Source organism: Brachyhypopomus gauderio, unplaced genomic scaffold, assembly GCF_052324685.1.
Source record: "Brachyhypopomus gauderio isolate BG-103 unplaced genomic scaffold, BGAUD_0.2 sc278, whole genome shotgun sequence".
Classification (NCBI taxonomy): Eukaryota; Metazoa; Chordata; class Actinopteri; order Gymnotiformes; family Hypopomidae; genus Brachyhypopomus; species Brachyhypopomus gauderio.
Window position 1 is genome coordinate 21,148 of NW_027507099.1, and position 21,416 is coordinate 42,563.

Sequence of the window (21,416 nt, forward strand, 5' to 3'; positions counted from 1 at the left end):
AGAAGAGAAAGGAACATACATCGTCCCTGGGTGGGCTCGAACCACCATCCTTTCGGTTAACAGCCGAACGCGCTAACCGATTGCGCCACAGAGACCAGATGCTGCTGTGCTTACATAGTTCTTCCTCAAAAGAAAAACCCAACAAGCACATTCCTCCTGTTTGCTGGCTTTTGATGAAATGAGCCAATGCATAAAGGATGCAACATCAATGTCACTCACACTTTTCTGCTAGCTTGTCTAAAATTCGCCCTTCCTTCAATTTCTCACTTGTCAAGACCTCCAGGTCTTCAAACAAAAGGTCAGTTTGTAGACCCTTTTCCTGTCAAAGTTTTGATCCTTTTGTCCACCAGTCATCGGAATGTGTATGATTTTCACCAGTTTACACAGTGTAGCTCCCTTGCCTTCAGTTGCAGGGTTATGTCCTCTTAGATAAGACGCTTTTGAAATTATTTATGAAAATGCACCCAAAACCTATTCAAAACAGATTTGATGGAAGCACTGCAGGAGCTGCTCCAAGACGCATTTTGTCCAGGAAATGTGCTATCATGAATGCATCCATATCACCAACACACATTTACAAACCAAACCATAGGCAATAAAATACATGAGTAAACTGATTTGTGGACCTTTGTGGCACTTGGTACTGCTGAGATCAGGATCATTACAGAGTTCAGCAATTATTTTCCCAACTAGGTCATTGATACATTGGAATCCCCAATGTTTTCTGGAACAGAATAGGCTATGCCTTTCGGATGAGAATAAAAAAAGACTTCAAGAACCAAAAAAGAAGTTAAGCTGCCTTCAGCTGATGTACTCAGACTAAAGGGAAACACTTTAAATCCCAAGGTGAAATGCACATGCTCAAAATTTTATCAGGACAGAGTACATGTTTTACTTTGATATTAAGAGTGATCAATGGATTGTCTTCCAGTAAATTAATGTTTTCTTCCGCTACAAAACGTTTTTTCAACAACTATAAAGAGGCTATGCAACGAAACTGAGCTGGGATGTCAAGTGCCTTTAATGGTACCTTTTTGACCAGTTACCTGACCAGTTCGATTGTTAGTTTGCCAGATTCTCAATCTCTGGGATGTGAGATCATGCACCAGGTTTAGTGAATGTTTAAGGGTGAAGGTCTTTAGTTTCTGCACAAATTCCACAAACATAGCTCAGGTCCTGCTCAACATGTCAACATGTGCCGACAGCAAGTGCCTTTGGGGTCCTACAAAAATCGCCCGGCTAGCTCAGTCGGTAGAGCATGAGACTCTTAATCTCAGGGTCGTGGGTTCGAGCCCCACGTTGGGCGAGAGGCTGATTTGTTTGAGTGAAATGTTGAAATTTAGTTAATCTGTTTGCACAAAATACGTCTAAAAAAGAAGAGAAAGGAACATACATCGTCCCTGAGTGGGCTCGAACCACCATCCTTTCGGTTAACAGCCGAACGCGCTAACCGATTGCGCCACAGAGACCAGATGCTGCTGTGCTTACATAGTTCTTCCTCAAAAGAAAAACCCAACAAGCACATTCCTCCTGTTTGCTGGCTTTTGATGAAATGAGCCAATGCATAAAGGATGCAACATCAATGTCACTCACACTTTTCTGCTAGCTTGTCTAAAATTCGCCCTTCCTTCAATTTCTCACTTGTCAAGACCTGCAGGTCTTCAAACAAAAGGTCAGTTTGTAGACCCTTTTCCTGTCAAAGTTTTGATCCTTTTGTCCACCAGTCATCGGAATGTGTATGATTTTCACCAGTTTACACAGAGTAGCTCCCTTGCTTTCAGTTGCAGGGTTATGTCCTCTTAGATAAGACGCTTTTGAAATTATTTGTGAAAATGCACCCAAAACCTATTCAAAACAGATTTGATGGAAGCACTGCAGGAGCTGCTCCAAGACGCATTTTGTCCAGAAAATGTGCTATCATGAATGCATCCATATCACCAACACACATTTACAAACCAAACCATAGGCAATAAAATACATGAGTAAACTGATTTGTGGACCTTTGTGGCACTTGGTACTGCTGAGATCAGGATCATAACAGAGTTCAGCAATTATTTTCCCAACTAGGTCATTGATACATTGGAATCCCCAATGTTTTCTGGAACAGAATAGGCTATGCCTTTCGGATGAGAATAAAAAAAGACTTCAAGAACCAAAAAAGAAGTTAAGCTGCCTTCAGCTGATGTACTCAGACTAAAGGGAAACACTTTAAATCCCAAGGTGAAATGCACATGCTCAAAATTTTATCAGGACAGAGTACATGTTTTACTTTGATATTAAGAGCGATCACTAGATTGTCTTCCAGTAAATGAATGTTTTCTTCCGCTACAAAACGTTTTTTCAACAACTATAAAGAGGCTATGCAACGAAACTGAGCTGAGATGTCAAGTGCCTTTAATGGTACATTTTTGACCCCACTTCAAATGCTGCTGTTACCTGACCAGTTCGATTGTTAGTTTGCCAGATTCTCAATCTCTGGGATGTGAGATCATGCACCAGGTTTAGTGAATGTTTAAGGGTGAAGGTCTTTAGTTTCTGCACAAATTCCACAAACATAGCTCAGGTCCTGCTCAACATGTCAACATGTGGCGACAGCAAGTGCCTTTGGGGTCCTACAAAAATCGCCCGGCTAGCTCAGTCGGTAGAGCATGAGACTCTTAATCTCAGGGTCGTGAGTTCGAGCCCCACGTTGGGCGAGAGGCTGATTTGTTTGAGTGAAATGTTGAAATTTAGTTAATCTGTTTGCACAAAATACGTCTAAAAAAGAAGAGAAAGGAACATACATCGTCCCTGGGTGGGCTCGAACCACCATCCTTTCGGTTAACAGCCGAACGCGCTAACCGATTGCGCCACAGAGACCAGATGCTGCTGTGCTTACATAGTTCTTCCTCAAAAGAAAAACCCAACAAGCACATTCCTCCTGTTTGCTGGCTTTTGATGAAATGAGCCAATGCATAAAGGATGCAACATCAATGTCACTCACACTTTTCTGCTAGCTTGTCTAAAATTCGCCCTTCCTTCAATTTCTCACTTGTCAAGACCTGCAGGTCTTCAAACAAAAGGTCAGTTTGTAGACCCTTTTCCTGTCAAAGTTTTGATCCTTTTGTCCACCAGTCATCGGAATGTGTATGATTTTCACCAGTTTACACAGTGTAGCTCCCTTGCATTCAGTTGCAGGGTTATGTCCTCTTAGATAAGACGCTTTTCAAATTATTTGTGAAAATGCACCCAAAACCTATTCAAAACAGATTTGATGGAAGCACTGCAGGAGCTGCTCCAAGACGCATTTTGTCCAGAAAATGTGCTATCATGAATGCATACATATCACCAACACACATTTACAAACCAAACCATAGGCAATAAAATACATGAGTAAACTGATTTGTGGACCTTTGTGGCACTTGGTACTGCTGAGATCAGGATCATTACAGAGTTCAGCAATTATTTTCCCAACTAGGTCATTGATACATTGGAATCCCCAATGTTTTCTGGAACAGAATAGGCTATGCCTTTCGGATGAGAATAAAAAAAGACTTCAAGAACCAAAAAAGAAGTTAAGCTGCCTTCAGCTGATGTACTCAGACTAAAGGGAAACACTTTAAATCCCAAGGTGAAATGCACATGCTCAAAATTTTATCAGGACAGAGTACATGTTTTACTTTGATATTAAGAGCGATCACTGGATTGTCTTCCAGTAAATTAATGTTTTCTTCCGCTACAAAACGTTTTTTCAACAACTATAAAGAGGCTATGCAACGAAACTGAGCTGGGATGTCAAGTGCCTTTAATGGTACCTTTTTGACCCCACTTCAAATGCTGCTGTTACCTGACCAGTTCGATTGTTAGTTTGCCAGATTCTCAATCTCTGGGATGTGAGATCATGCACCAGGTTTAGTGAATGTTTAAGGGTGAAGGTCTTTAATTTCTGCACAAATTCCACAAACATAGCTCAGGTCCTGCTCAACATGTCAACATGTGGTGACAGCAAGTGCCTTTGGGGTCCTACAAAAATCGCCCGGCTAGCTCAGTCGGTAGAGCATGAGACTCTTAATCTCAGGGTCGTGGGTTGGAGCCCCACGTTGGGCGAGAGGCTGATTTGTTTGAGTGAAATGTTGAAATTTAGTTAATCTGTTTGCACAAAATACGTCTAAAAAAGAAGAGAAAGGAACATACATCGTCCCTGGGTGGGCTCGAACCACCATCCTTTCGGTTAACAGCCGAACGCGCTAACCGATTGCGCCACAGAGACCAGATGCTGCTGTGCTTACATAGTTCTTCCTCAAAAGAAAAACCCAACAAGCACATTCCTCCTGTTTGCTGGCTTTTGATGAAATGAGCCAATGCATAAAGGATGCAACATCAATGTCACTCACACTTTTCTGCTAGCTTGTCTAAAATTCGCCCTTCCTTCAATTTCTGACTTGTCAAGACCTGCAGGTCTTCAAACAAAAGGTCAGTTTGTAGACCCTTTTCCTGTCAAAGTTTTGATCCTTTTGTCCACCAGTCATCGGAATGTGTATGATTTTCACCAGTTTACACAGTGTAGCTCCCTTGCCTTCAGTTGCAGGGTTATGTCGTCTTAGATAAGACGCTTTTGAAATTATTTGTGAAAATGCACCCAAAACCTATTCAAAACAGATTTGATGGAAGCACTGCAGGAGCTGCTCCAAGACGCATTTTGTCCAGAAAATGTGCTATCATGAATGCATCCATATCACCAACACACATTTACAAACCAAACCATAGGCAATAAAATACATGAGTAAACTGATTTGTGGACCTTTGTGGCACTTGGTACTGCTGAGATCAGGATCATTACAGAGTTCAGCAATTATTTTCCCAACTAGGTCATTGATACATTGGAATCCCCAATGTTTTCTGGAACAGAATAGGCTATGCCTTTCGGATGAGAATAAAAAAAGACTTCAAGAACCAAAAAAGAAGTTAAGCTGCCTTCAGCTGATGTACTCAGACTAAAGGGAAACACTTTAAATCCCAAGGTGAAATGCACATGCTCAAAATTTTATCAGGACAGAGTACATGTTTTACTTTGATATTAAGAGCGATCACTGGATTGTCTTCCAGTAAATTAATGTTTTCTTCCGCTACAAAACGTTTTTTCAACAACTATAAAGAGGCTATGCAACGAAACTGAGCTGGGATGTCAAGTGCCTTTAATGGTACCTTTTTGACCCCACTTCAAATGCTGCTGTTACCTGACCAGTTCGATTGTTAGTTTGCCAGATTCTCAATCTCTGGGATGTGAGATCATGCACCAGGTTTAGTGAATGTTTAAGGGTGAAGGTCTTTAATTTCTGCACAAATTCCACAAACATAGCTCAGGTCCTGCTCAACATGTCAACATGTGGCGACAGCAAGTGCCTTTGGGGTCCTACAAAAATCGCCCGGCTAGCTCAGTCGGTAGAGCATGAGACTCTTAATCTCAGGGTCGTGAGTTCGAGCTGTTGGGCGAGAGGCTGATTTGTTTGAGTGAAATGTTGAAATTTAGTTAATCTGTTTGCACAAAATACGTCTAAAAAAGAAGAGAAAGGAACATACATCGTCCCTGGGTGGGCTCGAACCACCATCCTTTCGGTTAACAGCCGAACGCGCTAACCGATTGCGCCACAGAGACCAGATGCTGCTGTGCTTACATAGTTCTTCCTCAAAAGAAAAACCCAACAAGCACATTCCTCCTGTTTGCTGGCTTTTGATGAAATGAGCCAATGCATAAAGGATGCAACATCAATGTCACTCACACTTTTCTGCTAGCTTGTCTAAAATTCGCCCTTCCTTCAATTTCTCACTTGTCAAGACCTCCAGGTCTTCAAACAAAAGGTCAGTTTGTAGACCCTTTTCCTGTCAAAGTTTTGATCCTTTTGTCCACCAGTCATCGGAATGTGTATGATTTTCACCAGTTTACACAGTGTAGCTCCCTTGCCTTCAGTTGCAGGGTTATGTCCTCTTAGATAAGACGCTTTTGAAATTATTTATGAAAATGCACCCAAAACCTATTCAAAACAGATTTGATGGAAGCACTGCAGGAGCTGCTCCAAGACGCATTTTGTCCAGGAAATGTGCTATCATGAATGCATCCATATCACCAACACACATTTACAAACCAAACCATAGGCAATAAAATACATGAGTAAACTGATTTGTGGACCTTTGTGGCACTTGGTACTGCTGAGATCAGGATCATTACAGAGTTCAGCAATTATTTTCCCAACTAGGTCATTGATACATTGGAATCCCCAATGTTTTCTGGAACAGAATAGGCTATGCCTTTCGGATGAGAATAAAAAAAGACTTCAAGAACCAAAAAAGAAGTTAAGCTGCCTTCAGCTGATGTACTCAGACTAAAGGGAAACACTTTAAATCCCAAGGTGAAATGCACATGCTCAAAATTTTATCAGGACAGAGTACATGTTTTACTTTGATATTAAGAGTGATCAATGGATTGTCTTCCAGTAAATTAATGTTTTCTTCCGCTACAAAACGTTTTTTCAACAACTATAAAGAGGCTATGCAACGAAACTGAGCTGGGATGTCAAGTGCCTTTAATGGTACCTTTTTGACCAGTTACCTGACCAGTTCGATTGTTAGTTTGCCAGATTCTCAATCTCTGGGATGTGAGATCATGCACCAGGTTTAGTGAATGTTTAAGGGTGAAGGTCTTTAGTTTCTGCACAAATTCCACAAACATAGCTCAGGTCCTGCTCAACATGTCAACATGTGCCGACAGCAAGTGCCTTTGGGGTCCTACAAAAATCGCCCGGCTAGCTCAGTCGGTAGAGCATGAGACTCTTAATCTCAGGGTCGTGGGTTCGAGCCCCACGTTGGGCGAGAGGCTGATTTGTTTGAGTGAAATGTTGAAATTTAGTTAATCTGTTTGCACAAAATACGTCTAAAAAAGAAGAGAAAGGAACATACATCGTCCCTGAGTGGGCTCGAACCACCATCCTTTCGGTTAACAGCCGAACGCGCTAACCGATTGCGCCACAGAGACCAGATGCTGCTGTGCTTACATAGTTCTTCCTCAAAAGAAAAACCCAACAAGCACATTCCTCCTGTTTGCTGGCTTTTGATGAAATGAGCCAATGCATAAAGGATGCAACATCAATGTCACTCACACTTTTCTGCTAGCTTGTCTAAAATTCGCCCTTCCTTCAATTTCTCACTTGTCAAGACCTGCAGGTCTTCAAACAAAAGGTCAGTTTGTAGACCCTTTTCCTGTCAAAGTTTTGATCCTTTTGTCCACCAGTCATCGGAATGTGTATGATTTTCACCAGTTTACACAGAGTAGCTCCCTTGCTTTCAGTTGCAGGGTTATGTCCTCTTAGATAAGACGCTTTTGAAATTATTTGTGAAAATGCACCCAAAACCTATTCAAAACAGATTTGATGGAAGCACTGCAGGAGCTGCTCCAAGACGCATTTTGTCCAGAAAATGTGCTATCATGAATGCATCCATATCACCAACACACATTTACAAACCAAACCATAGGCAATAAAATACATGAGTAAACTGATTTGTGGACCTTTGTGGCACTTGGTACTGCTGAGATCAGGATCATAACAGAGTTCAGCAATTATTTTCCCAACTAGGTCATTGATACATTGGAATCCCCAATGTTTTCTGGAACAGAATAGGCTATGCCTTTCGGATGAGAATAAAAAAAGACTTCAAGAACCAAAAAAGAAGTTAAGCTGCCTTCAGCTGATGTACTCAGACTAAAGGGAAACACTTTAAATCCCAAGGTGAAATGCACATGCTCAAAATTTTATCAGGACAGAGTACATGTTTTACTTTGATATTAAGAGCGATCACTAGATTGTCTTCCAGTAAATGAATGTTTTCTTCCGCTACAAAACGTTTTTTCAACAACTATAAAGAGGCTATGCAACGAAACTGAGCTGAGATGTCAAGTGCCTTTAATGGTACATTTTTGACCCCACTTCAAATGCTGCTGTTACCTGACCAGTTCGATTGTTAGTTTGCCAGATTCTCAATCTCTGGGATGTGAGATCATGCACCAGGTTTAGTGAATGTTTAAGGGTGAAGGTCTTTAGTTTCTGCACAAATTCCACAAACATAGCTCAGGTCCTGCTCAACATGTCAACATGTGGCGACAGCAAGTGCCTTTGGGGTCCTACAAAAATCGCCCGGCTAGCTCAGTCGGTAGAGCATGAGACTCTTAATCTCAGGGTCGTGAGTTTGAGCCCCACGTTGGGCGAGAGGCTGATTTGTTTGAGTGAAATGTTGAAATTTAGTTAATCTGTTTGCACAAAATACGTCTAAAAAAGAAGAGAAAGGAACATACATCGTCCCTGGGTGGGCTCGAACCACCATCCTTTCGGTTAACAGCCGAACGCGCTAACCGATTGCGCCACAGAGACCAGATGCTGCTGTGCTTACATAGTTCTTCCTCAAAAGAAAAACCCAACAAGCACATTCCTCCTGTTTGCTGGCTTTTGATGAAATGAGCCAATGCATAAAGGATGCAACATCAATGTCACTCACACTTTTCTGCTAGCTTGTCTAAAATTCGCCCTTCCTTCAATTTCTCACTTGTCAAGACCTGCAGGTCTTCAAACAAAAGGTCAGTTTGTAGACCCTTTTCCTGTCAAAGTTTTGATCCTTTTGTCCACCAGTCATCGGAATGTGTATGATTTTCACCAGTTTACACAGTGTAGCTCCCTTGCATTCAGTTGCAGGGTTATGTCCTCTTAGATAAGACGCTTTTCAAATTATTTGTGAAAATGCACCCAAAACCTATTCAAAACAGATTTGATGGAAGCACTGCAGGAGCTGCTCCAAGACGCATTTTGTCCAGAAAATGTGCTATCATGAATGCATACATATCACCAACACACATTTACAAACCAAACCATAGGCAATAAAATACATGAGTAAACTGATTTGTGGACCTTTGTGGCACTTGGTACTGCTGAGATCAGGATCATTACAGAGTTCAGCAATTATTTTCCCAACTAGGTCATTGATACATTGGAATCCCCAATGTTTTCTGGAACAGAATAGGCTATGCCTTTCGGATGAGAATAAAAAAAGACTTCAAGAACCAAAAAAGAAGTTAAGCTGCCTTCAGCTGATGTACTCAGACTAAAGGGAAACACTTTAAATCCCAAGGTGAAATGCACATGCTCAAAATTTTATCAGGACAGAGTACATGTTTTACTTTGATATTAAGAGCGATCACTGGATTGTCTTCCAGTAAATTAATGTTTTCTTCCGCTACAAAACGTTTTTTCAACAACTATAAAGAGGCTATGCAACGAAACTGAGCTGGGATGTCAAGTGCCTTTAATGGTACCTTTTTGACCCCACTTCAAATGCTGCTGTTACCTGACCAGTTCGATTGTTAGTTTGCCAGATTCTCAATCTCTGGGATGTGAGATCATGCACCAGGTTTAGTGAATGTTTAAGGGTGAAGGTCTTTAATTTCTGCACAAATTCCACAAACATAGCTCAGGTCCTGCTCAACATGTCAACATGTGGTGACAGCAAGTGCCTTTGGGGTCCTACAAAAATCGCCCGGCTAGCTCAGTCGGTAGAGCATGAGACTCTTAATCTCAGGGTCGTGGGTTGGAGCCCCACGTTGGGCGAGAGGCTGATTTGTTTGAGTGAAATGTTGAAATTTAGTTAATCTGTTTGCACAAAATACGTCTAAAAAAGAAGAGAAAGGAACATACATCGTCCCTGGGTGGGCTCGAACCACCATCCTTTCGGTTAACAGCCGAACGCGCTAACCGATTGCGCCACAGAGACCAGATGCTGCTGTGCTTACATAGTTCTTCCTCAAAAGAAAAACCCAACAAGCACATTCCTCCTGTTTGCTGGCTTTTGATGAAATGAGCCAATGCATAAAGGATGCAACATCAATGTCACTCACACTTTTCTGCTAGCTTGTCTAAAATTCGCCCTTCCTTCAATTTCTGACTTGTCAAGACCTGCAGGTCTTCAAACAAAAGGTCAGTTTGTAGACCCTTTTCCTGTCAAAGTTTTGATCCTTTTGTCCACCAGTCATCGGAATGTGTATGATTTTCACCAGTTTACACAGTGTAGCTCCCTTGCCTTCAGTTGCAGGGTTATGTCGTCTTAGATAAGACGCTTTTGAAATTATTTGTGAAAATGCACCCAAAACCTATTCAAAACAGATTTGATGGAAGCACTGCAGGAGCTGCTCCAAGACGCATTTTGTCCAGAAAATGTGCTATCATGAATGCATCCATATCACCAACACACATTTACAAACCAAACCATAGGCAATAAAATACATGAGTAAACTGATTTGTGGACCTTTGTGGCACTTGGTACTGCTGAGATCAGGATCATTACAGAGTTCAGCAATTATTTTCCCAACTAGGTCATTGATACATTGGAATCCCCAATGTTTTCTGGAACAGAATAGGCTATGCCTTTCGGATGAGAATAAAAAAAGACTTCAAGAACCAAAAAAGAAGTTAAGCTGCCTTCAGCTGATGTACTCAGACTAAAGGGAAACACTTTAAATCCCAAGGTGAAATGCACATGCTCAAAATTTTATCAGGACAGAGTACATGTTTTACTTTGATATTAAGAGCGATCACTGGATTGTCTTCCAGTAAATTAATGTTTTCTTCCGCTACAAAACGTTTTTTCAACAACTATAAAGAGGCTATGCAACGAAACTGAGCTGGGATGTCAAGTGCCTTTAATGGTACCTTTTTGACCCCACTTCAAATGCTGCTGTTACCTGACCAGTTCGATTGTTGATTTGCCAGATTCTCAATCTCTGGGATGTGAGATCATGCACCAGGTTTAGTGAATGTTTAAGGGTGAAGGTCTTTAATTTCTGCACAAATTCCACAAACATAGCTCAGGTCCTGCTCAACATGTCAACATGTGGCGACAGCAAGTGCCTTTGGGGTCCTACAAAAATCGCCCGGCTAGCTCAGTCAGTACAGCATGAGATTCTTAATCTCAGGGTCGTGGGTTCGAGCCCCATGTTGGGCGAGAGGCTGATTTGTTTGAGTGAAATGTTGAAATTTAGTTAATCTGTTTGCACAAAATACGTCTAAAAAAGAAGAGAAAGGAACATACATCGTCCCTGGGTGGGCTCGAACCACCATCCTTTCGGTTAACAGCCGAACGCGCTAACCGATTGCGCCACAGAGACCAGATGCTGCTGTGCTTACATAGTTCTTCCTCAAAAGAAAAACCCAACAAGCACATTCCTCCTGTTTGCTGGCTTTTGATGAAATGAGCCAATGCATAAAGGATGCAACATCAATGTCACTCACACTTTTCTGCTAGCTTGTCTAAAATTCGCCCTTCCTTCAATTTCTCACTTGTCAAGACCTGCAGGTCTTCAAACAAAAGGTCAGTTTGTAGACCCTTTTCCTGTCAAAGTTTTGATCCTTTTGTCCACCAGTCATCGGAATGTGTATGATTTTCACCAGTTTACACAGTGTAGCTCCCTTGCCTTCAGTTGCAGGGTTATGTCGTCTTAGATAAGACGCTTTTGAAATTATTTGTGAAAATGCACCCAAAACCTATTCAAAACAGATTTGATGGAAGCACTGCAGGAGCTGCTCCAAGACGCATTTTGTCCAGAAAATGTGCTATCATGAATGCATCCATATCACCAACACACATTTACAAACCAAACCATAGGCAATAAAATACATGAGTAAACTGATTTGTGGACCTTTGTGGCACTTGGTACTGCTGAGATCAGGATCATTACAGAGTTCAGCAATTATTTTCCCAACTAGGTCATTGATACATTGGAATCCCCAATGTTTTCTGGAACAGAATAGGCTATGCCTTTCGGATGAGAATAAAAAAAGACTTCAAGAACCAAAAAAGAAGTTAAGCTGCCTTCAGCTGATGTACTCAGACTAAAGGGAAACACTTTAAATCCCAAGGTGAAATGCACATGCTCAAAATTTTATCAGGACAGAGTACATGTTTTACTTTGATATTAAGAGCGATCACTGGATTGTCTTCCAGTAAATTAATGTTTTCTTCCGCTACAAAACGTTTTTTCAACAACTATAAAGAGGCTATGCAACGAAACTGAGCTGGGATGTCAAGTGCCTTTAATGGTACCTTTTTGACCCCACTTCAAATGCTGCTGTTACCTGACCAGTTCGATTGTTAGTTTGCCAGATTCTCAATCTCTGGGATGTGAGATCATGCACCAGGTTTAGTGAATGTTTAAGGGTGAAGGTCTTTAATTTCTGCACAAATTCCACAAACATAGCTCAGGTCCTGCTCAACATGTCAACATGTGGCGACAGCAAGTGCCTTTGGGGTCCTACAAAAATCGCCCGGCTAGCTCAGTCGGTAGAGCATGAGACTCTTAATCTCAGGGTCGTGGGTTCGAGCCCCACGTTGGGCGAGAGGCTGATTTGTTTGAGTGAAATGTTGAAATTTAGTTAATCTGTTTGCACAAAATACGTCTAAAAAAGAAGAGAAAGGAACATACATCGTCCCTGGGTGGGCTCGAACCACCATCCTTTCGGTTAACAGCCGAACGCGCTAACCGATTGCGCCACAGAGACCAGATGCTGCTGTGCTTACATAGTTCTTCCTCAAAAGAAAAACCCAACAAGCACATTCCTCCTGTTTGCTGGCTTTTGATGAAATGAGCCAATGCATAAAGGATGCAACATCAATGTCACTCACACTTTTCTGCTAGCTTGTCTAAAATTCGCCCTTCCTTCAATTTCTCACTTGTCAAGACCTGCAGGTCTTCAAACAAAAGGTCAGTTTGTAGACCCTTTTCCTGTCAAAGTTTTGATCCTTTTGTCCACCAGTCATCGGAATGTGTATGATTTTCACCAGTTTACACAGTGTAGCTCCCTTGCCTTCAGTTGCAGGGTTATGTCCTCTTAGATAAGACGCTTTTGAAATTATTTGTGAAAATGCACCCAAAACCTATTCAAAACAGATTTGATGGAAGCACTGCAGGAGCTGCTCCAAGACGCATTTTGTCCAGAAAATGTGCTATCATGAATGCATCCATATCACCAACACACATTTACAAACCAAACCATAGGCAATAAAATACATGAGTAAACTGATTTGTGGACCTTTGTGGCACTTGGTACTGCTGAGATCAGGATCATTACAGAGTTCAGCAATTATTTTCCCAACTAGGTCATTGATACATTGGAATCCCCAATGTTTTCTGGAACAGAATAGGCTATGCCTTTCGGATGAGAATAAAAAAAGACTTCAAGAACCAAAAAAGAAGTTAAGCTGCCTTCAGCTGATGTACTCAGACTAAAGGGAAACACTTTAAATCCCAAGGTGAAATGCACATGCTCAAAATTTTATCAGGACAGAGTACATGTTTTACTTTGATATTAAGAGCGATCACTAGATTGTCTTCCAGTAAATTAATGTTTTCTTCCGCTACAAAACGTTTTTTCAACAACTATAAAGAGGCTATGCAACGAAACTGAGCTGAGATGTCAAGTGCCTTTAATGGTACATTTTTGACCCCACTTCAAATGCTGCTGTTACCTGACCAGTTCGATTGTTAGTTTGCCAGATTCTCAATCTCTGGGATGTGAGATCATGCACCAGGTTTAGTGAATGTTTAAGGGTGAAGGTCTTTAGTTTCTGCACAAATTCCACAAACATAGCTCAGGTCCTGCTCAACATGTCAACATGTGGCGACAGCAAGTGCCTTTGGGGTCCTACAAAAATCGCCCGGCTAGCTCAGTCGGTAGAGCATGAGACTCTTAATCTCAGGGTCGTGGGTTCGAGCCCCACGTTGGGCGAGAGGCTGATTTGTTTGAGTGAAATGTTGAAATTTAGTTAATCTGTTTGCACAAAATACGTCTAAAAAAGAAGAGAAAGGAACATACATCGTCCCTGAGTGGGCTCGAACCACCATCCTTTCGGTTAACAGCCGAACGCGCTAACCGATTGCGCCACAGAGACCAGATGCTGCTGTGCTTACATAGTTCTTCCTCAAAAGAAAAACCCAACAAGCACATTCCTCCTGTTTGCTGGCTTTTGATGAAATGAGCCAATGCATAAAGGATGCAACATCAATGTCACTCACACTTTTCTGCTAGCTTGTCTAAAATTCGCCCTTCCTTCAATTTCTCACTTGTCAAGACCTGCAGGTCTTCAAACAAAAGGTCAGTTTGTAGACCCTTTTCCTGTCAAAGTTTTGATCCTTTTGTCCACCAGTCACCGGAATGTGTATGATTTTCACCAGTTTACACAGAGTAGCTCCCTTGCTTTCAGTTGCAGGGTTATGTCCTCTTAGATAAGACGCTTTTGAAATTATTTGTGAAAATGCACCCAAAACCTATTCAAAACAGATTTGATGGAAGCACTGCAGGAGCTGCTCCAAGACGCATTTTGTCCAGAAAATGTGCTATCATGAATGCATCCATATCACCAACACACATTTACAAACCAAACCATAGGCAATAAAATACATGAGTAAACTGATTTGTGGACCTTTGTGGCACTTGGTACTGCTGAGATCAGGATCATAACAGAGTTCAGCAATTATTTTCCCAACTAGGTCATTGATACATTGGAATCCCCAATGTTTTCTGGAACAGAATAGGCTATGCCTTTCGGATGAGAATAAAAAAAGACTTCAAGAACCAAAAAAGAAGTTAAGCTGCCTTCAGCTGATGTACTCAGACTAAAGGGAAACACTTTAAATCCCAAGGTGAAATGCACATGCTCAAAATTTTATCAGGACAGAGTACATGTTTTACTTTGATATTAAGAGCGATCACTAGATTGTCTTCCAGTAAATTAATGTTTTCTTCCGCTACAAAACGTTTTTTCAACAACTATAAAGAGGCTATGCAACGAAACTGAGCTGAGATGTCAAGTGCCTTTAATGGTACATTTTTGACCCCACTTCAAATGCTGCTGTTACCTGACCAGTTCGATTGTTAGTTTGCCAGATTCTCAATCTCTGGGATGTGAGATCATGCACCAGGTTTAGTGAATGTTTAAGGGTGAAGGTCTTTAGTTTCTGCACAAATTCCACAAACATAGCTCAGGTCCTGCTCAACATGTCAACATGTGGCGACAGCAAGTGCCTTTGGGGTCCTACAAAAATCGCCCGGCTAGCTCAGTCGGTAGAGCATGAGACTCTTAATCTCAGGGTCGTGGGTTCGAGCCCCACGTTGGGCGAGAGGCTGATTTGTTTGAGTGAAATGTTGAAATTTAGTTAATCTGTTTGCACAAAATACGTCTAAAAAAGAAGAGAAAGGAACATACATCGTCCCTGGGTGGGCTCGAACCACCATCCTTTCGGTTAACAGCCGAACGCGCTAACCGATTGCGCCACAGAGACCAGATGCTGCTGTGCTTACATAGTTCTTCCTCAAAAGAAAAACCCAACAAGCACATTCCTCCTGTTTGCTGGCTTTTGATGAAATGAGCCAATGCATAAAGGATGCAACATCAATGTCACTCACACTTTTCTGCTAGCTTGTCTAAAATTCGCCCTTCCTTCAATTTCTCACTTGTCAAGACCTGCAGGTCTTCAAACAAAAGGTCAGTTTGTAGACCCTTTTCCTGTCAAAGTTTTGATCCTTTTGTCCACCAGTCATCGGAATGTGTATGATTTTCACCAGTTTACACAGTGTAGCTCCCTTGCCTTCAGTTGCAGGGTTATGTCGTCTTAGATAAGACGCTTTTGAAATTATTTGTGAAAATGCACCCAAAACCTATTCAAAACAGATTTGATGGAAGCACTGCAGGAGCTGCTCCAAGACGCATTTTGTCCAGAAAATGTGCTATCATGAATGCATCCATATCACCAACACACATTTACAAACCAAACCATAGGCAATAAAATACATGAGTAAACTGATTTGTGGACCTTTGTGGCACTTGGTACTGCTGAGATCAGGATCATTACAGAGTTCAGCAATTATTTTCCCAACTAGGTCATTGATACATTGGAATCCCCAATGTTTTCTGGAACAGAATAGGCTATGCCTTTCGGATGAGAATAAAAAAAGACTTCAAGAACCAAAAAAGAAGTTAAGCTGCCTTCAGCTGATGTACTCAGACTAAAGGGAAACACTTTAAATCCCAAGGTGAAATGCACATGCTCAAAATTTTATCAGGACAGAGTACATGTTTTACTTTGATATTAAGAGCGATCACTGGATTGTCTTCCAGTAAATTAATGTTTTCTTCCGCTACAAAACGTTTTTTCAACAACTATAAAGAGGCTATGCAACGAAACTGAGCTGGGATGTCAAGTGCCTTTAATGGTACCTTTTTGACCCCACTTCAAATGCTGCTGTTACCTGACCAGTTCGATTGTTAGTTTGCCAGATTCTCAATCTCTGGGATGTGAGATCATGCACCAGGTTTAGTGAATGTTTAAGGGTGAAGGTCTTTAATTTCTGCACAAATTCCACAAACATAGCTCAGGTCCTGCTCAACATGTCAACATGTGGCGACAGCAAGTGCCTTTGGGGTCTTACAAAAATCGCCCGGCTAGCTCAGTCGGTAGAGCATGAGACTCTTAATCTCAGGGTCGTGGGTTCGAGCCCCACGTTGGGCGAGAGGCTGATTTGTTTGAGTGAAATGTTGAAATTTAGTTAATCTGTTTGCACAAAATACGTCTAAAAAAGAAGAGAAAGGAACATACATCGTCCCTGGGTGGGCTCGAACCACCATCCTTTCGGTTAACAGCCGAACGCGCTAACCGATTGCGCCACAGAGACCAGATGCTGCTGTGCTTACATAGTTCTTCCTCAAAAGAAAAACCCAACAAGCACATTCCTCCTGTTTGCTGGCTTTTGATGAAATGAGCCAATGCATAAAGGATGCAACATCAATGTCACTCACACTTTTCTGCTAGCTTGTCTAAAATTCGCCCTTCCTTCAATTTCTCACTTGTCAAGACCTGCAGGTCTTCAAACAAAAGGTCAGTTTGTAGACCCTTTTCCTGTCAAAGTTTTGATCCTTTTGTCCACCAGTCATCGGAATGTGTATGATTTTCACCAGTTTACACAGTGTAGCTCCCTTGCCTTCAGTTGCAGGGTTATGTCCTCTTAGATAAGACGCTTTTGAAATTATTTGTGAAAATGCACCCAAAACCTATTCAAAACAGATTTGATGGAAGCACTGCAGGAGCTGCTCCAAGACGCATTTTGTCCAGAAAATGTGCTATCATGAATGCATCCATATCACCAACACACATTTACAAACCAAACCATAGGCAATAAAATACATGAGTAAACTGATTTGTGGACCTTTGTGGCACTTGGTACTGCTGAGATCAGGATCATTACAGAGTTCAGCAATTATTTTCCCAACTAGGTCATTGATACATTGGAATCCCCAATGTTTTCTGGAACAGAATAGGCTATGCCTTTCGGATGAGAATAAAAAAAGACTTCAAGAACCAAAAAAGAAGTTAAGCTGCCTTCAGCTGATGTACTCAGACTAAAGGGAAACACTTTAAATCCCAAGGTGAAATGCACATGCTCAAAATTTTATCAGGACAGAGTACATGTTTTACTTTGATATTAAGAGCGATCACTAGATTGTCTTCCAGTAAATGAATGTTTTCTTCCGCTACAAAACGTTTTTTCAACAACTATAAAGAGGCTATGCAACGAAACTGAGCTGAGATGTCAAGTGCCTTTAATGGTACATTTTTGACCCCACTTCAAATGCTGCTGTTACCTGACCAGTTCGATTGTTAGTTTGCCAGATTCTCAATCTCTGGGATGTGAGATCATGCACCAGGTTTAGTGAATGTTTAAGGGTGAAGGTCTTTAGTTTCTGCACAAATTCCACAAACATAGCTCAGGTCCTGCTCAACATGTCAACATGTGGCGACAGCAAGTGCCTTTGGGGTCCTACAAAAATCGCCCGGCTAGCTCAGTCGGTAGAGCATGAGACTCTTAATCTCAGGGTCGTGGGTTCGAGCCCCACGTTGGGCGAGAGGCTGATTTGTTTGAGTGAAATGTTGAAATTTAGTTAATCTGTTTGCACAAAATACGTCTAAAAAAGAAGAGAAAGGAACATACATCGTCCCTGGGTGGGCTCGAACCACCATCCTTTCGGTTAACAGCCGAACGCGCTAACCGATTGCGCCACAGAGACCAGATGCTGCTGTGCTTACATAGTTCTTCCTCAAAAGAAAAACCCAACAAGCACATTCCTCCTGTTTGCTGGCTTTTGATGAAATGAGCCAATGCATAAAGGATGCAACATCAATGTCACTCACACTTTTCTGCTAGCTTGTCTAAAATTCGCCCTTCCTTCAATTTCTCACTTGTCAAGACCTCCAGGTCTTCAAACAAAAGGTCAGTTTGTAGACCCTTTTCCTGTCAAAGTTTTGATCCTTTTGTCCACCAGTCATCGGAATGTGTATGATTTTCACCAGTTTACACAGTGTAGCTCCCTTGCCTTCAGTTGCAGGGTTATGTCCTCTTAGATAAGACGCTTTTGAAATTATTTATGAAAATGCACCCAAAACCTATTCAAAACAGATTTGATGGAAGCACTGCAGGAGCTGCTCCAAGACGCATTTTGTCCAGGAAATGTGCTATCATGAATGCATCCATATCACCAACACACATTTACAAACCAAACCATAGGCAATAAAATACATGAGTAAACTGATTTGTGGACCTTTGTGGCACTTGGTACTGCTGAGATCAGGATCATTACAGAGTTCAGCAATTATTTTCCCAACTAGGTCATTGATACATTGGAATCCCCAATGTTTTCTGGAACAGAATAGGCTATGCCTTTCGGATGAGAATAAAAAAAGACTTCAAGAACCAAAAAAGAAGTTAAGCTGCCTTCAGCTGATGTACTCAGACTAAAGGGAAACACTTTAAATCCCAAGGTGAAATGCACATGCTCAAAATTTTATCAGGACAGAGTACATGTTTTACTTTGATATTAAGAGTGATCAATGGATTGTCTTCCAGTAAATTAATGTTTTCTTCCGCTACAAAACGTTTTTTCAACAACTATAAAGAGGCTATGCAACGAAACTGAGCTGGGATGTCAAGTGCCTTTAATGGTACCTTTTTGACCCCACTTCAAATGCTGCTGTTACCTGACCAGTTCGATTGTTAGTTTGCCAGATTCTCAATCTCTGGGATGTGAGATCATGCACCAGGTTTAGTGAATGTTTAAGGGTGAAGGTCTTTAATTTCTGCACAAATTCCACAAACATAGCTCAGGTCCTGCTCAACATGTCAACATGTGGCGACAGCAAGTGCCTTTGGGGTCCAACAAAAATCGCCCGGCTAGCTCAGTCGGTAGAGCATGAGACTCTTAATCTCAGGGTCGTGAGTTCGAGCTGTTGGGCGAGAGGCTGATTTGTTTGAGTGAAATGTTGAAATTTAGTTAATCTGTTTGCACAAAATACGTCTAAAAAAGAAGAGAAAGGAACATACATCGTCCCTGGGTGGGCTCGAACCACCATCCTTTCGGTTAACAGCCGAACGCGCTAACCGATTGCGCCACAGAGACCAGATGCTGCTGTGCTTACATAGTTCTTCCTCAAAAGAAAAACCCAACAAGCACATTCCTCCTGTTTGCTGGCTTTTGATGAAATGAGCCAATGCATAAAGGATGCAACATCAATGTCACTCACACTTTTCTGCTAGCTTGTCTAAAATTCGCCCTTCCTTCAATTTCTCACTTGTCAAGACCTCCAGGTCTTCAAACAAAAGGTCAGTTTGTAGACCCTTTTCCTGTCAAAGTTTTGATCCTTTTGTCCACCAGTCATCGGAATGTGTATGATTTTCACCAGTTTACACAGTGTAGCTCCCTTGCCTTCAGTTGCAGGGTTATGTCGTCTTAGATAAGACGCTTTTGAAATTATTTGTGAAAATGCACCCAAAACCTATTCAAAACAGATTTGATGGAAGCACTGCAGGAGCTGCTCCAAGACGCATTTTGTCCAGAAAATGTGCTATCATGAATGCATCCATATCACCAACACACATTTACAAACCAAACCATAGGCAATAAAATACATGAGTAAACTGATTTGTGGACCTTTGTGGCACTTGGTACTGCTGAGATCAGGATCATTACAGAGTTCAGCAATTATTTTCCCAACTAGGTCATTGATACATTGGAATCCCCAATGTTTTCTGGAACAGAATAGGCTATGCCTTTCGGATGAGAATAAAAAAAGACTTCAAGAACCAAAAAAGAAGTTAAGCTGCCTTCAGCTGATGTACTCAGACTAAAGGGAAACACTTTAAATCCCAAGGTGAAATGCACATGCTCAAAATTTTATCAGGACAGAGTACATGTTTTACTTTGATATTAAGAGCGATCACTAGATTGTCTTCCAGTAAATGAATGTTTTCTTCCGCTACAAAACGTTTTTTCAACAACTATAAAGAGGCTATGCAACGAAACTGAGCTGAGATGTCAAGTGCCTTTAATGGTACATTTTTGACCCCACTTCAAATGCTGCTGTTACCTGACCAGTTCGATTGTTAGTTTGCCAGATTCTCAATCTCTGGGATGTGAGATCATGCACCAGGTTTAGTGAATGTTTAAGGGTGAAGGTCTTTAGTTTCTGCACAAATTCCACAAACATAGCTCAGGTCCTGCTCAACATGTCAACATGTGGCGACAGCAAGTGCCTTTGGGGTCCTACAAAAATCGCCCGGCTAGCTCAGTCGGTAGAGCATGAGACTCTTAATCTCAGGGTCGTGGGTTCGAGCCCCACGTTGGGCGAGAGGCTGATTTGTTTGAGTGAAATGTTGAAATTTAGTTAATCTGTTTGCACAAAATACGTCTAAAAAAGAAGAGAAAGGAACATACATCGTCCCTGGGTGGGCTCGAACCACCATCCTTTCGGTTAACAGCCGAACGCGCTAACCGATTGCGCCACAGAGACCAGATGCTGCTGTGCTTACATAGTTCTTCCTCAAAAGAAAAACCCAACAAGCACATTCCTCCTGTTTGCTGGCTTTTGATGAAATGAGCCAATGCATAAAGGATGCAACATCAATGTCACTCACACTTTTCTGCTAGCTTGTCTAAAATTCGCCCTTCCTTCAATTTCTCACTTGTCAAGACCTCCAGGTCTTCAAACAAAAGGTCAGTTTGTAGACCCTTTTCCTGTCAAAGTTTTGATCCTTTTGTCCACCAGTCATCGGAATGTGTATGATTTTCACCAGTTTACACAGTGTAGCTCCCTTGCCTTCAGTTGCAGGGTTATGTCCTCTTAGATAAGACGCTTTTGAAATTATTTATGAAAATGCACCCAAAACCTATTCAAAACAGATTTGATGGAAGCACTGCAGGAGCTGCTCCAAGACGCATTTTGTCCAGGAAATGTGCTATCATGAATGCATCCATATCACCAACACACATTTACAAACCAAACCATAGGCAATAAAATACAT

General features: G+C 41.6%; 27 non-coding genes across 27 annotated transcripts; 11 read left to right on the forward strand and 16 right to left on the reverse strand.

Annotated features, from left to right (window-relative positions):
- Nucleotides 1-21: 21 nt before the first annotated feature.
- Nucleotides 22-95, reverse strand: trnan-guu (transfer RNA asparagine (anticodon GUU)). The gene has a single exon. It is a non-coding gene; the product is annotated as a tRNA-Asn (tRNA).
- Nucleotides 96-1,233: 1,138 nt separating this feature from the next.
- Nucleotides 1,234-1,306, forward strand: trnak-cuu (transfer RNA lysine (anticodon CUU)). The gene has a single exon. It is a non-coding gene; the product is annotated as a tRNA-Lys (tRNA).
- Nucleotides 1,307-1,395: 89 nt separating this feature from the next.
- Nucleotides 1,396-1,469, reverse strand: trnan-guu (transfer RNA asparagine (anticodon GUU)). The gene has a single exon. It is a non-coding gene; the product is annotated as a tRNA-Asn (tRNA).
- Nucleotides 1,470-2,623: 1,154 nt separating this feature from the next.
- Nucleotides 2,624-2,696, forward strand: trnak-cuu (transfer RNA lysine (anticodon CUU)). The gene has a single exon. It is a non-coding gene; the product is annotated as a tRNA-Lys (tRNA).
- An 89-nt stretch (nt 2,697-2,785) lies between these two features.
- Nucleotides 2,786-2,859, reverse strand: trnan-guu (transfer RNA asparagine (anticodon GUU)). The gene has a single exon. It is a non-coding gene; the product is annotated as a tRNA-Asn (tRNA).
- Nucleotides 2,860-4,013: 1,154 nt separating this feature from the next.
- Nucleotides 4,014-4,086, forward strand: trnak-cuu (transfer RNA lysine (anticodon CUU)). The gene has a single exon. It is a non-coding gene; the product is annotated as a tRNA-Lys (tRNA).
- An 89-nt stretch (nt 4,087-4,175) lies between these two features.
- On the reverse strand, nt 4,176-4,249 carry trnan-guu (transfer RNA asparagine (anticodon GUU)). The gene has a single exon. It is a non-coding gene; the product is annotated as a tRNA-Asn (tRNA).
- Nucleotides 4,250-5,561: 1,312 nt separating this feature from the next.
- trnan-guu (transfer RNA asparagine (anticodon GUU)) lies at nt 5,562-5,635 on the reverse strand. Its single transcript has one exon. It is a non-coding gene; the product is annotated as a tRNA-Asn (tRNA).
- A 1,138-nt stretch (nt 5,636-6,773) lies between these two features.
- On the forward strand, nt 6,774-6,846 carry trnak-cuu (transfer RNA lysine (anticodon CUU)). The gene has a single exon. It is a non-coding gene; the product is annotated as a tRNA-Lys (tRNA).
- Nucleotides 6,847-6,935: 89 nt separating this feature from the next.
- Nucleotides 6,936-7,009, reverse strand: trnan-guu (transfer RNA asparagine (anticodon GUU)). The gene has a single exon. It is a non-coding gene; the product is annotated as a tRNA-Asn (tRNA).
- A 1,316-nt stretch (nt 7,010-8,325) lies between these two features.
- On the reverse strand, nt 8,326-8,399 carry trnan-guu (transfer RNA asparagine (anticodon GUU)). Its single transcript has one exon. It is a non-coding gene; the product is annotated as a tRNA-Asn (tRNA).
- Nucleotides 8,400-9,553: 1,154 nt separating this feature from the next.
- trnak-cuu (transfer RNA lysine (anticodon CUU)) lies at nt 9,554-9,626 on the forward strand. Its single transcript has one exon. It is a non-coding gene; the product is annotated as a tRNA-Lys (tRNA).
- Nucleotides 9,627-9,715: 89 nt separating this feature from the next.
- trnan-guu (transfer RNA asparagine (anticodon GUU)) lies at nt 9,716-9,789 on the reverse strand. The gene has a single exon. It is a non-coding gene; the product is annotated as a tRNA-Asn (tRNA).
- Nucleotides 9,790-11,105: 1,316 nt separating this feature from the next.
- On the reverse strand, nt 11,106-11,179 carry trnan-guu (transfer RNA asparagine (anticodon GUU)). The gene has a single exon. It is a non-coding gene; the product is annotated as a tRNA-Asn (tRNA).
- A 1,154-nt stretch (nt 11,180-12,333) lies between these two features.
- trnak-cuu (transfer RNA lysine (anticodon CUU)) lies at nt 12,334-12,406 on the forward strand. Its single transcript has one exon. It is a non-coding gene; the product is annotated as a tRNA-Lys (tRNA).
- An 89-nt stretch (nt 12,407-12,495) lies between these two features.
- Nucleotides 12,496-12,569, reverse strand: trnan-guu (transfer RNA asparagine (anticodon GUU)). Its single transcript has one exon. It is a non-coding gene; the product is annotated as a tRNA-Asn (tRNA).
- Nucleotides 12,570-13,723: 1,154 nt separating this feature from the next.
- Nucleotides 13,724-13,796, forward strand: trnak-cuu (transfer RNA lysine (anticodon CUU)). The gene has a single exon. It is a non-coding gene; the product is annotated as a tRNA-Lys (tRNA).
- Nucleotides 13,797-13,885: 89 nt separating this feature from the next.
- On the reverse strand, nt 13,886-13,959 carry trnan-guu (transfer RNA asparagine (anticodon GUU)). Its single transcript has one exon. It is a non-coding gene; the product is annotated as a tRNA-Asn (tRNA).
- A 1,154-nt stretch (nt 13,960-15,113) lies between these two features.
- On the forward strand, nt 15,114-15,186 carry trnak-cuu (transfer RNA lysine (anticodon CUU)). The gene has a single exon. It is a non-coding gene; the product is annotated as a tRNA-Lys (tRNA).
- An 89-nt stretch (nt 15,187-15,275) lies between these two features.
- On the reverse strand, nt 15,276-15,349 carry trnan-guu (transfer RNA asparagine (anticodon GUU)). Its single transcript has one exon. It is a non-coding gene; the product is annotated as a tRNA-Asn (tRNA).
- A 1,154-nt stretch (nt 15,350-16,503) lies between these two features.
- trnak-cuu (transfer RNA lysine (anticodon CUU)) lies at nt 16,504-16,576 on the forward strand. Its single transcript has one exon. It is a non-coding gene; the product is annotated as a tRNA-Lys (tRNA).
- Nucleotides 16,577-16,665: 89 nt separating this feature from the next.
- Nucleotides 16,666-16,739, reverse strand: trnan-guu (transfer RNA asparagine (anticodon GUU)). Its single transcript has one exon. It is a non-coding gene; the product is annotated as a tRNA-Asn (tRNA).
- Nucleotides 16,740-17,893: 1,154 nt separating this feature from the next.
- trnak-cuu (transfer RNA lysine (anticodon CUU)) lies at nt 17,894-17,966 on the forward strand. Its single transcript has one exon. It is a non-coding gene; the product is annotated as a tRNA-Lys (tRNA).
- An 89-nt stretch (nt 17,967-18,055) lies between these two features.
- On the reverse strand, nt 18,056-18,129 carry trnan-guu (transfer RNA asparagine (anticodon GUU)). The gene has a single exon. It is a non-coding gene; the product is annotated as a tRNA-Asn (tRNA).
- A 1,312-nt stretch (nt 18,130-19,441) lies between these two features.
- Nucleotides 19,442-19,515, reverse strand: trnan-guu (transfer RNA asparagine (anticodon GUU)). The gene has a single exon. It is a non-coding gene; the product is annotated as a tRNA-Asn (tRNA).
- Nucleotides 19,516-20,669: 1,154 nt separating this feature from the next.
- trnak-cuu (transfer RNA lysine (anticodon CUU)) lies at nt 20,670-20,742 on the forward strand. Its single transcript has one exon. It is a non-coding gene; the product is annotated as a tRNA-Lys (tRNA).
- Nucleotides 20,743-20,831: 89 nt separating this feature from the next.
- Nucleotides 20,832-20,905, reverse strand: trnan-guu (transfer RNA asparagine (anticodon GUU)). The gene has a single exon. It is a non-coding gene; the product is annotated as a tRNA-Asn (tRNA).
- Nucleotides 20,906-21,416: the final 511 nt, after the last annotated feature.